The sequence below is a fragment of the Oncorhynchus tshawytscha genome, linkage group LG25 (assembly GCF_018296145.1).
Source record: "Oncorhynchus tshawytscha isolate Ot180627B linkage group LG25, Otsh_v2.0, whole genome shotgun sequence".
Taxonomy (NCBI): Eukaryota; Metazoa; Chordata; class Actinopteri; order Salmoniformes; family Salmonidae; genus Oncorhynchus; species Oncorhynchus tshawytscha.
Window position 1 is genome coordinate 43836827 of NC_056453.1, and position 13384 is coordinate 43850210.

The following is a 13384-nucleotide window of genomic DNA, read 5'->3' on the forward strand; positions in this document are numbered from 1 at the left end:
GTGACAGATAGTGAGGTCCATAAGGGTTACTACACTAGAATTCAATGTGACAGATAGTGAGGTCCATAAGGGTTACTACACTAGAATTCAATTCAGATAGTGAGGTCCATAAGGGTTACTACACTAGAATTCAATGTGCCAGATAGTGAGGTCCATAAGGGTTACTACACTAGAATTCAATGTGAGGTCCATAAGGGTTACTACACTAGAATTCAACGTGACAGATAGTGAGGTCCATAAGGGTTACTACACTAGAATTCAATGTGGCAGATAGTGAGGTCCATAAGGGTTACTACACTAGAATTCAATGTGACAGATAGTGAGGTCCATAAGGGTTACTTCACTAGAATTCAATGTAAGGTCCATAAGGGATACTACACTAGAATTCAATGTGACAGATAGTGAGGTCCATAAGGGTTACTACACTAGAATTCAATGTGACAGATAGTGAGGTCCATAAGGGTTACTACACTAGAATTCAATGTGACAGATAGTGAGGTCCATAAGGGTTACTACACTAGAATTCAATGTGACAGATAGTGAGGTCCATAAGGGTTACTACACTAGAATTCAATGTGAGGTCCATAAGGGTTACTACACTAGAATTCAATGTGCCAGATAGTGAGGTCCATAAGGGTTACTACACTAGAATTCAATGTGACAGATAGTGAGGTCCATAAGGGTTACTTCACTAGAATTCAATGTGCCAGATAGTGAGGTCCATAAGGGTTACTCACTAGAATTCAATGTGACAGATAGTGAGGTCCATAAGGGTTACTACACTAGAATTCAATGTGACAGATAGTGAGGTCCATAAGGGTTACTACACTAGAATTCAATGTGCCAGATAGTGAGGTCCATAAGGGTTACTACACTAGAATTCACAGATAGTGAGGTCCATAAGGGTTACTTCACTAGAATTCAATGTGACAGATAGTGAGGTCCATAAGGGTTACTTCACTAGAATTCAATGTGGCAGATAGTGAGGTCCATAAGGGTTACTACACTAGAATTCAATGTGACAGATATGAGGTAAGGGAGGTCCAGATAAGGGTTACTTCACTAGAATTCAATGTGCCAGATAGTGAGGTCCATAAGGGTTACTACACTAGAATTCAATGTGACAGATAGTGAGGTCCATAAGGGTTACTTACACTAGAATTCAATGTGGCAGATAGTGAGGTCCATAAGGGTTACTACACTAGAATTCAATGTGGCAGATAGTGAGGCCCATAAGGGTTACTACACTAGAATTCAATGTGACAGAGTGAGGTCCATAAGGGTTACTACACTAGAATTCAATGTGCCAGATAGTGAGGTCCATAAGGGTTACTACACTAGAATTCAATGTGCCAGATAGTGAGGTCCATAAGGGTTACTACACTAGAATTCAATGTGAGGTCCATTAGGGTTACTACACTAGAATTCAATGTGCCAGATAGTAAGGTCCATAAGGGTTACTACACTAGAATTCAATGTGCCAGATAGTGAGGTCCATAAGGGTTACTACACTAGAATTCAATGTGCCAGATAGTGAGGTCCATAAGGGTTACTTCACTAGAATTCAATGTCCATAAGGGCCAGATCAATGTGTGAGGTCCATAAGGGTTACTTCACTAGAATTCAATGTGACAGATAGTGAGGTCCATAAGGGTTACTCACTAGAATTCAATGTGCCAGATAGTGAGGTCCATAAGGGTTACTTCATTAGAATTCAATGTGAGGTCCATAAGGGTTACTACACTAGAATTCAATGTTACTACACTAGAATTCCAGATAGTGAGGTCCATAAGGGTTACTTCATTAGAATTCAATGTGAGGTCCATAAGGGTTACTACACTAGAATTCAATGTGCCAGATAGTGAGGTCTATAAGGGATACTACACTAGAATTCAATGTGACAGATAGTGAGGTCCATAAGGGTTACTACACTAGAATTCAACGTGACAGATAGTGAGGTCCATAAGGGTTACTACACTAGAATTCAATGTGCCAGATAGAGAGGTCCATAAGGGTTACTACACTAGAATTCAATGTGCCAGATAGTGAGGTCCATAAGGGTTACTACACTAGAATTCAATGTGCCAGATAGTGAGGTCCATAAGGGTTACTACACTAGAATTCAATGTGCCAGATAGTGAGGTCCATAAGGGTTACTACACTAGAATTCAAAGTGAGGTCCACAAGGGTTACTTCACTAGAATTCAATGTGGCAGATAGTGAGGTCCATAAGGGTTACTTCACTAGAATTCAATGTGGCAAATAGTGAGGTCCATAAGGGTTACTACACTAGAATTCAATGTGCCACATAGTGAGGTCCATAAGGGTTACTTCACTAGAATTCAATGTAGCAGATAGTGAGGTCCATAAGGGTTACTACACTAGAATTCAATGTGCCAGATAGTGAGGTCCATAAGGGTTACTTCACTAGAATTCAATGTGACAGATAGTGAGATCCATAAGGGTTACTTCACTAGAATTCAATGTGACAGATAGTGAGGTCCATAAGGGTTACTACACTAGAATTCAATGTGCCAGATAGTGAGGTCCATAAGGGTTACTACACTAGAATTCAATGTGCCAGATAGTGAGGTCTATAAGGGATACTACACTAGAATTCAATGTGACAGATAGTGAGGTCCATAAGGGTTACTATACTAGAATTCAACGTGACAGATAGTGAGGTCCATAAGGGTTACTACACTAGAATTCAATGTGAGGTCCATTAGGGTTACTACACTAGAATTCAATGTGACAGATAGTGAGGTCCATAAGGGTTACTACACTAGAATTCAATGTGAGGTCCATTAGGGTTACTACACTAGAATTCAATGTGCCAGATAGTGAGGTCCATAAGGGTTACTACACTAGAATTCAATGTGCCAGATAGTGAGGTCCATAAGGGTTACTACACTAGAATTCAATGTGAGGTCCATAAGGGTTACTACACTAGAATTCAATGTGCCAGATAGTGAGGTCCATAAGGGTTACTACACTAGAATTCAATGTGCCAGATAGTGAGGTCCATAAGGGTTACTACACTAGAATTCAATGTGAGGTCCATAAGGGTTACTACACTAGAATTCAATGTGAGGTCCATAAGGGTTACTACACTAGAATTCAATGTGACAGATAGTGAGGTCCATAAGGGTTACTACACTAGAATTCAATGTGAGGTCCATAAGGGTTACTACACTAGAATTCAATGTGACAGATAGTGAGGTCCATAAGGGTTACTACACTAGAATTCAATGTGAGGTCCATAAGGGTTACTTCACTAGAATTCAATGTGCCAGATAGTGAGGTCCATAAGGGTTACTACACTAGAATTCAATGTGCCAGATAGTGAGGTCCATAAGGGTTACTACACTAGAATTCAATGTGCCAGATAGTGAGGTCCATAAGGGTTACTACACTAGAATTCAATGTGCCAGATAGTGAGGTCCATAAGGGTTACTTCACTAGAATTCAATGTGCCAGATAGTGAGGTCCATAAGGGTTACTTCACTAGAATTCAATGTGACAGATAGTGAGGTCCATAAGGGTTACTTCACTAGAATTCAATGTGCCAGATAGTGAGGTCCATAAGGGTTACTACACTAGTATTCAATGTGAGGTCCATAAGGGTTACTACACTAGAATTCAATGTGAGGTCCATAAGGGTTACTACACTAGAATTCAATGTGCCAGATAGTGAGGTCCATAAGGGTTACTACACTAGAATTCAATGTGACAGATAGTGAGGTCCATAAGGGTTACTACACTAGAATTCAATGTGACAGATAGTGAGGTCCATAAGGGTTACTACACTAGAATTCAATGTGACAGATAGTGAGGTCCATAAGGGTTACTACACTAGAATTCAATGTGCCAGATAGTGAGGTCCATAAGGGTTACTACACTAGAATTCAAAGTGAGGTCCACAAGGGTTACTTCACTAGAATTCAATGTGGCAGATAGTGAGGTCCATAAGGGTTACTTCACTAGAATTCAATGTGGCAGATAGTGAGGTCCATAAGGGTTACTACACTAGAATTCAATGTGCCAGATAGTGAGGTCCATAGGGGTTACTTCACTAGAATTCAATGTGCCAGATAGTGAGGTCCATAAGGGTTACTTCACTAGAATTCAATGTGACAGATAGTGAGGTCCATAAGGGTTACTTCACTAGAATTCAATTTGCCAGATAGTGAGGTCCATAAGGGTTACTACACTAGAATTCAATGTGACAGATAGTGAGGTCCATAAGGGTTACTTAACTAGAATTCAATGTGGCAGATAGTGAGGTCCATAAGGGTTACTTCACTAGAATTCAATGTGGCAGATAGTGAGGCCCATAAGGGTTACTACACTAGAATTCAATGTGAGTTCCATTAGGGTTTCTACACTAGAATTCAATGTGCCAGATAGTAAGGTCCATAAGGGTTACTTCACTAGAATTCAATGTGCCAGATAGTGAGGTCCATAAGGGTTACTACACTAGAATTCAATGTGAGGTCCATTAGGGTTACTACACTAGAATTCAATGTGCCAGATAGTAAGGTCCATAAGGGTTACTACACTAGAATTCAATGTGCCAGATAGTGAGGTCCATAAGGGTTACTACACTAGAATTCAATGTGAGGTCCATAAGGGTTACTTCACTAGAATTCAATTCAATGTGCCAGATAGTGAGGTCCATAAGGGTTACTACACTAGAATTCAATGTGCCAGATAGTGAGGTCCATAAGGGTTACTACACTAGAATTCAATGTGACAGATAGTGAGGTCCATAAGGGTTACTACACTAGAATTCAATGTGCCAGATAGTGAGGTCCATAAGGGTTACTACACTAGAATTCAATGTGCCAGATAGTGAGGTCCATAAGGGTTACTACACTAGAATTCAATGTCCATAAGGGTTACCAGATCAAGTGAGGTCCATAAGGGTTACATAAGGGTTACTACACTAGAATTCAATGTGCCAGATAGTGAGGTCCATAAGGGTTACTACACTAGAATTCAATGTGAGGTCCATAAGGGTTGACACTAGAATTCAATGTGAGGTCCATAAGGGTTACTACACTAGAATTCAATGTGAGGTCCATAAGGGTTACTACACTAGAATTCAATGTGCCAGATAGTGAGGTCCATAAGGGTTACTACACTAGAATTCAATGTGAGGTCCATAAGGGTTACTACACTAGAATTCAATGTGAGGTCCATAAGGGTTACTTCCACTAGAATTCAATGTGTTACTACACTAGAATTCAGATAGTGAGGTCCATAAGGGTTACTTAACTAGAATTCAATGTGGCAGATAGTGAGGTCCAGGGTTACTTCACTAGAATTCAATGGGATAGTGAGGTCCATAAGGGTTCACTAGAATTCAATGTGGCAGATAGTGAGGTCCATAAGGGTTACTACACTAGAATTCAATGTGCCAGATAGTGAGGTCCATAAGGGTTACTACACTAGAATTCAGATAGTGAGGTCCATAAGGGTTACTTCACTAGAATTCAATGTGGCAGATAGTGAGGTCCATAAGGGTTACTACACTAGAATGCAATGTGCCAGATAGTGAGGTCCATAAGGGTTACTACACTAGAATTCAATGTGCCAGATAGTGAGGTCCATAGGGGTTACTTCACTAGAATTCAATGTGCCAGATAGTGAGGTCCATAAGGGTTACTACACTAGAATTCAACGTGACAGATAGTGAGGTCTATAAGGGATACTACACTAGAATTCAATGTGACAGATAGTGAGGTCCATAAGGGTTACTTCATTAGAATTCAATGTGAGGTCCATAAGGGTTACTACACTAGAATTCAATGTGCCAGATAGTGAGGTCCATAAGGGTTACTACACTAGAATTCAATGTGAGGTCCATAAGGGTTACTACACTAGAATTCAATGTGACAGATAGTGAGGTCCATAAGGGTAACTACACTAGAATTCAATGTGCCAGATAGTGAGGTCCATTAGGGTTACTACACTAGAATTCAATGTGGCAGATAGTGAGGTCCATAAGGGTAACTACACTAGAATTCAATGTGAGGTCCATAAGGGTTACTTCACTAGAATTCAATGTGACAGATAGTGAGGTCCATAAGGGTTACTTCACTAGAATTCAATGTGCCAGATAGTGAGGTCCATAAGGGTAACTACACTAGAATTCAATGTGACAGATAGTGAGGTCCATAAGGGTTACTTCACTAGAATTCAATGTGCCAGATAGTGAGGTCCATAAGGGTTACTACACTAGAATTCAAAGTGAGGTCCACAAGGGTTACTTCACTAGAATTCAATGTGGCAGATAGTGAGGTCCATAAGGGTTACTTCACTAGAATTCAATGTGGCAGATAGTGAGGTCCATAAGGGTTACTACACTAGAATGCAATGTGCCAGATAGTGAGGTCCATAAGGGTTACTACACTAGAATTCAATGTGCCAGATAGTGAGGTCCATAGGGGTTACTTCACTAGAATTCAATGTGCCAGATAGTGAGGTCCATAAGGGTTACTTCACTAGAATTCAATTTGCCAGATAGTGAGGTCCATAAGGGTTACTACACTAGAATTCAATGTGACAGATAGTGAGGTCCATAAGGGTTACTTAACTAGAATTCAATGTGGCAGATAGTGAGGTCCATAAGGGTTACTTCACTAGAATTCAATGTGGCAGATAGTGAGGCCCATAAGGGTTACTACACTAGAATTCAATGTGAGTTCCATTAGGGTTTCTACACTAGAATTCAATGTGCCAGATAGTAAGGTCCATAAGGGTTACTACACTAGAATTCAATGTGCCAGATAGTGAGGTCCATAAGGGTTACTACACTAGAATTCAATGTGAGGTCCATTAGGGTTACTACACTAGAATTCAATGTGCCAGATAGTAAGGTCCATAAGGGTTACTACACTAGAATTCAATGTGCCAGATAGTGAGGTCCATAAGGGTTACTACACTAGAATTCAATGTGAGGTCCATAAGGGTTACTTCACTAGAATTCAATGTGACAGATAGTGAGGTCCATAAGGGTTACTACACTAGAATTCAATGTGCCAGATAGTGAGGTCCATAAGGGTTACTACACTAGAATTCAATGTGACAGATAGTGAGGTCCATAAGGGTTACTACACTAGAATTCAATGTGCCAGATAGTGAGGTCCATAAGGGTTACTACACTAGAATTCAATGTGCCAGATAGTGAGGTCCATAAGGGTTACTACACTAGAATTCAATGTGCCAGATAGTGAGGTCCATAAGGGTTACTACACTAGAATTCAATGTGCCAGATAGTGAGGTCCATAAGGGTTACTACACTAGAATTCAATTCAGATAGTGAGGTCCATAAGGGTTACTACACTAGAATTCAATGTGAGGTCCATAAGGGTTACTACACTAGAATTCAGGTCCTAGGGTTACTACACTAGAATTCAATGTGCCAGATAGTGAGGTCCATAAGGGTTACTACACTAGAATTCAATGTGACAGATAGTGAGGTCCATAAGGGTTACTACACTAGTATTCAATGTGAGGTCCATAAGGGTTACTACACTAGAATTCAATGTGAGGTCCATAAGGGTTACTTCACTAGAATTCAATGTGGCAGATAGTGAGGTCCATAAGGGTTACTTAACTAGAATTCAATGTGGCAGATAGTGAGGTCCATAAGGGTTACTTCACTAGAATTCAATGTGGCAGATAGTGAGGTCCATAAGGGTTACTACACTAGAATTCAATGTGCCAGATAGTGAGGTCCATAAGGGTTACTACACTAGAATTCAAAGTGAGGTCCATAAGGGTTACTTCACTAGAATTCAATGTGCCAGATAGTGAGGTCCATAAGGGTTACTTCACTAGAATTCAATGTGGCAGATAGTGAGGTCCATAAGGGTTACTTCACTAGAATTCAATGTGCCAGATAGTGAGGTCCATAAGGGTTACTACACTAGAATTCAACGTGACAGATAGTGAGGTCTATAAGGGATACTACACTAGAATTCAATGTGACAGATAGTGAGGTCCATAAGGGTTATTTCATTAGAATTCAATGTGACAGATAGTGAGGTCCATAAGGGTTACTACACTAGAATTCAACGTGACAGATAGTGAGGTCCATAAGGGTTACTACACTAGAATTCAATGTGAGGTCCATTAGGGTTACTACACTAGAATTCAATGTGGCAGATAGTGAGGTCCAATAAGGGTTACTACACTAGAATTCAATGTGCCAGATAGTGAGGTCCATAAGGGTTACTACACTAGAATTCAATGTGACAGATAGTGAGGTCCAATAAGGGTTACTACACTAGAATTCAATGTGCCAGATAGTGAGGTCCATTAGGGTTACTACACTAGAATTCAATGTGGCAGATAGTGAGGTCCATTAGGGTTACTACACTAGAATTCAATGTGGCAGATAGTGAGGTCCAATAAGGGTTACTACACTAGAATTCAATGTGCCAGATAGTGAGGTCCATAAGGGTTACTTCACTAGAATTCAATGTGACAGATAGTGAGGTCCATAAGGGTTACTTCACTAGAATTCAATGTATGTTCCATAAGGGTTACTACACTAGAATTCAATGTGCCAGATAGTGAGGTCCAATAAGGGTTACTACACTAGAATTCAATGTGCCAGATAGTGAGGTCCATAAGGGTTACTACACTAGAATTCAATGTGCCAGATAGTGAGGTCCATTAGGGTTACTACACTAGAATTCAATGTGTTACTACACTAGAATTCAATGTGAGTCCAATGTGAGTGCCAGATAGTGAGGTCCATAAGGGTTACTACACTAGAATTCAATGTTTTGATAGATAGTGAGGTCCATAAGGGTTACTTCACAAAGATATTTTCAGAAAATGTGCCAGATAGTAAGGTCAATATAGTTTATTTCACCACTGAATTTCAATGTATCCAGATAGTGAAAGGTCCATAATTTGGGGTTACTACAAACTTACAGAATTCAATACTCATATATATTATGTTAACTAATAGCAAAGAAAAGTGTTGGAATTGGCCTTTATTTAAGACCAAACTAAATCTGTGTGACATGATACCCTTTGGATTTATCATGTTAAGATGTCTGTGTACTATCATTTTAAGATGTCTGTGTACTATCATTTTAAGATGTCTGTGTACTAGCTAGTACACTGTTGCAGGTGTTAATCATTAGCAGAGGGAAAGCGCATAAGTGCCAAATTATTTTAAGGTAGATTTAAAACAGCATAGTTCTGTTGAGAACTGGCAAAATGTTTTACAACCTCCTCCATGTTGAGGTAGCGTGCGGTCCTTGACTCAACACGGAGAATTCAGAGCTGACTTAACCTGTCATCAACCATTTTCATGTAAAGGTGGGTTTCAAAGTTTTAAACTCAAGCACAAGAAGCTGAAGTAAGATCAATCGAAATAGCTATGGAAGTTTATTTAGAAACAAAACAAACCACTGCAATTTGACATACCGCTTGGTTTGATGAATCAAGCAGAAATGGACTTGAAAAATGAAATAATTTGGAGAGACACCCATGCATTATATTCAAACTTACAGTATCATATTTATACGCCTATGCAGCATAGCTATGAGACTGTTAACCTGATAAAAGACAAAGCTCTGGACCATCCCTTTGGTCACTATCTTTCTGTCCTACAGTGCTCATCTTTATGAGTCATGAAATCCTTGTTTTAGGCTGTCTTTAACATGTCACTGTTTGTACACTATTTCACAGAGCATTTTCTGCTCTCTTCAACCCCTTCCCATAGTTCTCCATAGTAACCCTCACTTCTGTAGTCCATAATGTGTCTGTAAGGGCATTATTTTAAGGTAGTCCTGATCCAAGCCCTTCCTGTAATGTGTCTGTAAGGGCACCTACTAGATCCACAGCCCTTCCTGTAATGTGTCTGTAAGGGCACCTACTAGATCCACAGCCCTTCCTGTAATGTGTCTAAGGACACCTACTAGATCCACAGCCCTTCCTGTAATATGTCTGTAAGGGCACCTACTAGATCCACAGCCCTTCCTGTAACAGGACACCTACTAGATCCACAGCCCTTCCTGTAATGTGTCTGTAAGGGCACCTACTAGATCCACAGCCCTTCCTGTAATGTGTCTGTAAGGGCACCTACTAGATCCACAGGCCTTCCTGTAATGTGTCTGTAAGGGCACCTACTAGATCCACAGCCCTTCCTGTAATATGTCTGTAAGGACACCTACTAGATCCACAGCCATTGCTAGGTCAAGAGAGCTTGATTGGAGCATTTTCAGAAAGACATTTGGCATCACCAAGCACTTTACAGAAGGTAACCAAAAGCCCTATGAAATGTAAATCTATCTGAGAAAGAAGGCCCCTTCCCTCCACTGATCTATCACCACTATTTTCAAGTGTGATATCCTGTAGCACTCTCAGAACTGCTGGAAGCCTGTCCCTCAGATCACGGCATGCCATTTATCTGCATGCCCACCTCACATCCGTAAGTCTCCGTAGTTCCCTGGGCTGCTGCTGCGGATTCAGCTCTTTCCGAACTGCAAGCCATTTGAGATGAACATACGAGCCAGATACAAAGTTATAAAGCTGCTGCAGGAGAGCAAAAAGGTTAACTGCCTCAGGCACTGATTTTACAGCATCGACAATAACCGAATTCAAACAATGTTTATTACAGTGCACATACAAATGCCAATCTTGCACTGTTTTTAAATCCGTGCAGACACACGAGAATGCTTTCCGCTCATGACGGATGCACCGTCACAGCCTTTCTCCACGAGATTATTTCTGTAGTCCAGACCATGTTTTTCAAGGCAATAAATTATAATTTTTCTGAGACCTGCTGTATCCAAGCTTTCAGATGAATGAAAAGTGTAAAAAAAAAACTCAGTTGTACCTCAACTAAAGACATTGAAAACCTGACTTTCTTTTACTTCTCTTATTAGTTCACTTTGTACCATCTCAGCTAAACCTCTTAAGAACGTCCTTCTTGATTTGGTGGCTTGTCTACTTAGCATTACCACATTCATTCATCCTTTTCTCTATGAGAGGGTCATGCTTAGCTATTTCTTCTAAGACTGTACATTTTTTTTACCCTTTGTTAGGAGAGTCTGACCTCTCTGCGCTATATTTTGAGTGCCAGTTAATAGGAGCACATCTGCAATTGTTTTAATGTAAATACAGTTTTCCTCCACTTTCTTTTTCCCGGTCCTCATTTATGACTTCTAACATTGATGAGTTGTTGTCAATAGCCCTTTTATGCTGATTCCAAGCATACATCGTGTCGTGTCTCTGACTTATTTAATGTGATGACAAGCTATTTTGTCAAATCGATTTGCCTAATATTTGATTGATTACGTGATTGGAACGAAACCATTCAACAATTAACTCGTTAATAACCTGGGGCACCACGGAAGAGTTAGTTTATATAGAGCGGCTATCTCCTGAATCCACTCTTAAAGATCTGAAGATCTTTTATATCAATAGAAGTCAGTCATTCATTATTCTTTACCTAATATCAGTCTCATCTGAACGTCGTAAAATTCTTGGTTATCTACACGAACCCAGCCTTTACTATGAATCACCCATACACCAATTGGCTCAATTATATATTTACTAACTAATTAAACAATTACAGAATATAAAATGCATAACATTATCCAGTAAATACGGTCCCTAGTGGACTAAACAAAAAAAAACAGTTTGGTTGGGTCTCTATTGGGCATGGGAAGCTATTCTCACATAAATACATATGCCATAACAATAATACATAACATATAACAATCACTCATTCTGAGAAAGGTAATGCATTGTATTTACGTGAAGCTTAGCGTCGATAGTTGAGCTGGTGGTGTGAGGCTCTGGTTTACAAAGTTATATGCCCAGTCGAGGTTGCCATTGTCCTTTGTAAATTCTTCAGTTTTCTGCGTCGGTCAATATTCTTACTAGGACTCACTTCTTTTTGAGTGATCAATAGTTCAGATTTCATACCATTTTACATGTGGTGCAAGCTCTCACATTTTCTGGCCTGTAGATTTGAATTAGAATTAGCCCTTTTTAAACGTGACTCCTCACTGTATTTGGAACTAAGGCTTTTATTCGAGAAAAGGGGTTGGTTCATCATTTCCAACCAATGTCTATTCACTTGGGCGTGGCTATTGACTGGGCACTAGTTACCATAAAATGAAGCCATCGTTATGTTTGGAGGAAAAATAGGTAGGCTTGCAAGCCAAAGAACACCATCCCAACCGTGAAGCACGGGGGTGGCAGCATCCTGTTGTGCTGCAGGAGGGACTGGTGCACTTCACAAAATAGATGTGAGGAACCAAAAGCCCTATGATGCACAGAAAATTATGTGGATATATTGAAGCAACATCTCAAGACATCAGTTAGGAAGTTAAAGCTTGGTCGCAAATGGGTCTTCCAAATGGACAATGACCCCAAGCATACTTCCAAAGTTGTGGCAAAATGGCTTAAGGACTGTCAGGACCCGATTACCAACTCGGGTCTCCGGTGTGAGAAACAGTCACTTAGTAAACTGAGCCACTAATAGTCGGCAGAACCCAGAAGATGAGGCAGACAGCAGTACTAGAGACGGTGATTTAATAAAGGAAAAGATCTTCAGGCAAAAATATAAATACACAACGTCAAAAGTAATTCCAAGAGAAAAAATGTATATCCTCCAAGACACAAGGAAAATCCACAAAGTGGTAAGAACAGCAGGGGAAAAAAACAAACCTCAAAAATAAACAAGAACAAAACCAGAGTACCTCAAGAAACTCCAAATAGAGAACCAAAAGTTCACAGCATACTAGGGCTGGGTGCTAACATACAAACCCAGAGCAAAGAACTGAGGAACACTAAGGGTTTAAATACATTCAAGGGAAATGAGGCACAGGTGCAAATAATAACTAGAACAAGGGAAAACAAAAGGGTCAAAAAAGCACAATGGGGGCATCTAGTGACCAAAACCTGAACAACCCTGGCCAAATCCTGACAAGGACAACAAAGTCAAGGTATTGGAATGGCCATCAGAAAACTCTGACCTCAATCCCATAGAAAATGTGTGGGCAGAACTGAAAAAGCGTGAGTGAGGCCTACAAACCTGACTCAGTTACACCAGCTCTGTCAGGAGGAATGGGCCAAAATTCACCCAACTTATTTTGGGAAGCTTGTGAAAGGCTACCTGAAACATTTGACCCAAGTTAAACAATTTAAAGGCAATGCTACCAAATACTAATTGAGTGTATGTAAACTTCTGACCCACTGGGAATGTGATGAAAGAAATAAAAGCTGAAATAAATCATTGTCTCTACTATTATGCTGACATTTCACATTCTTAAAATAAAGTGGTGATCTTAACTGACCTAAAACTGACTATTTACTAGGATTAAATGTCAGGAAAAACTGAGTT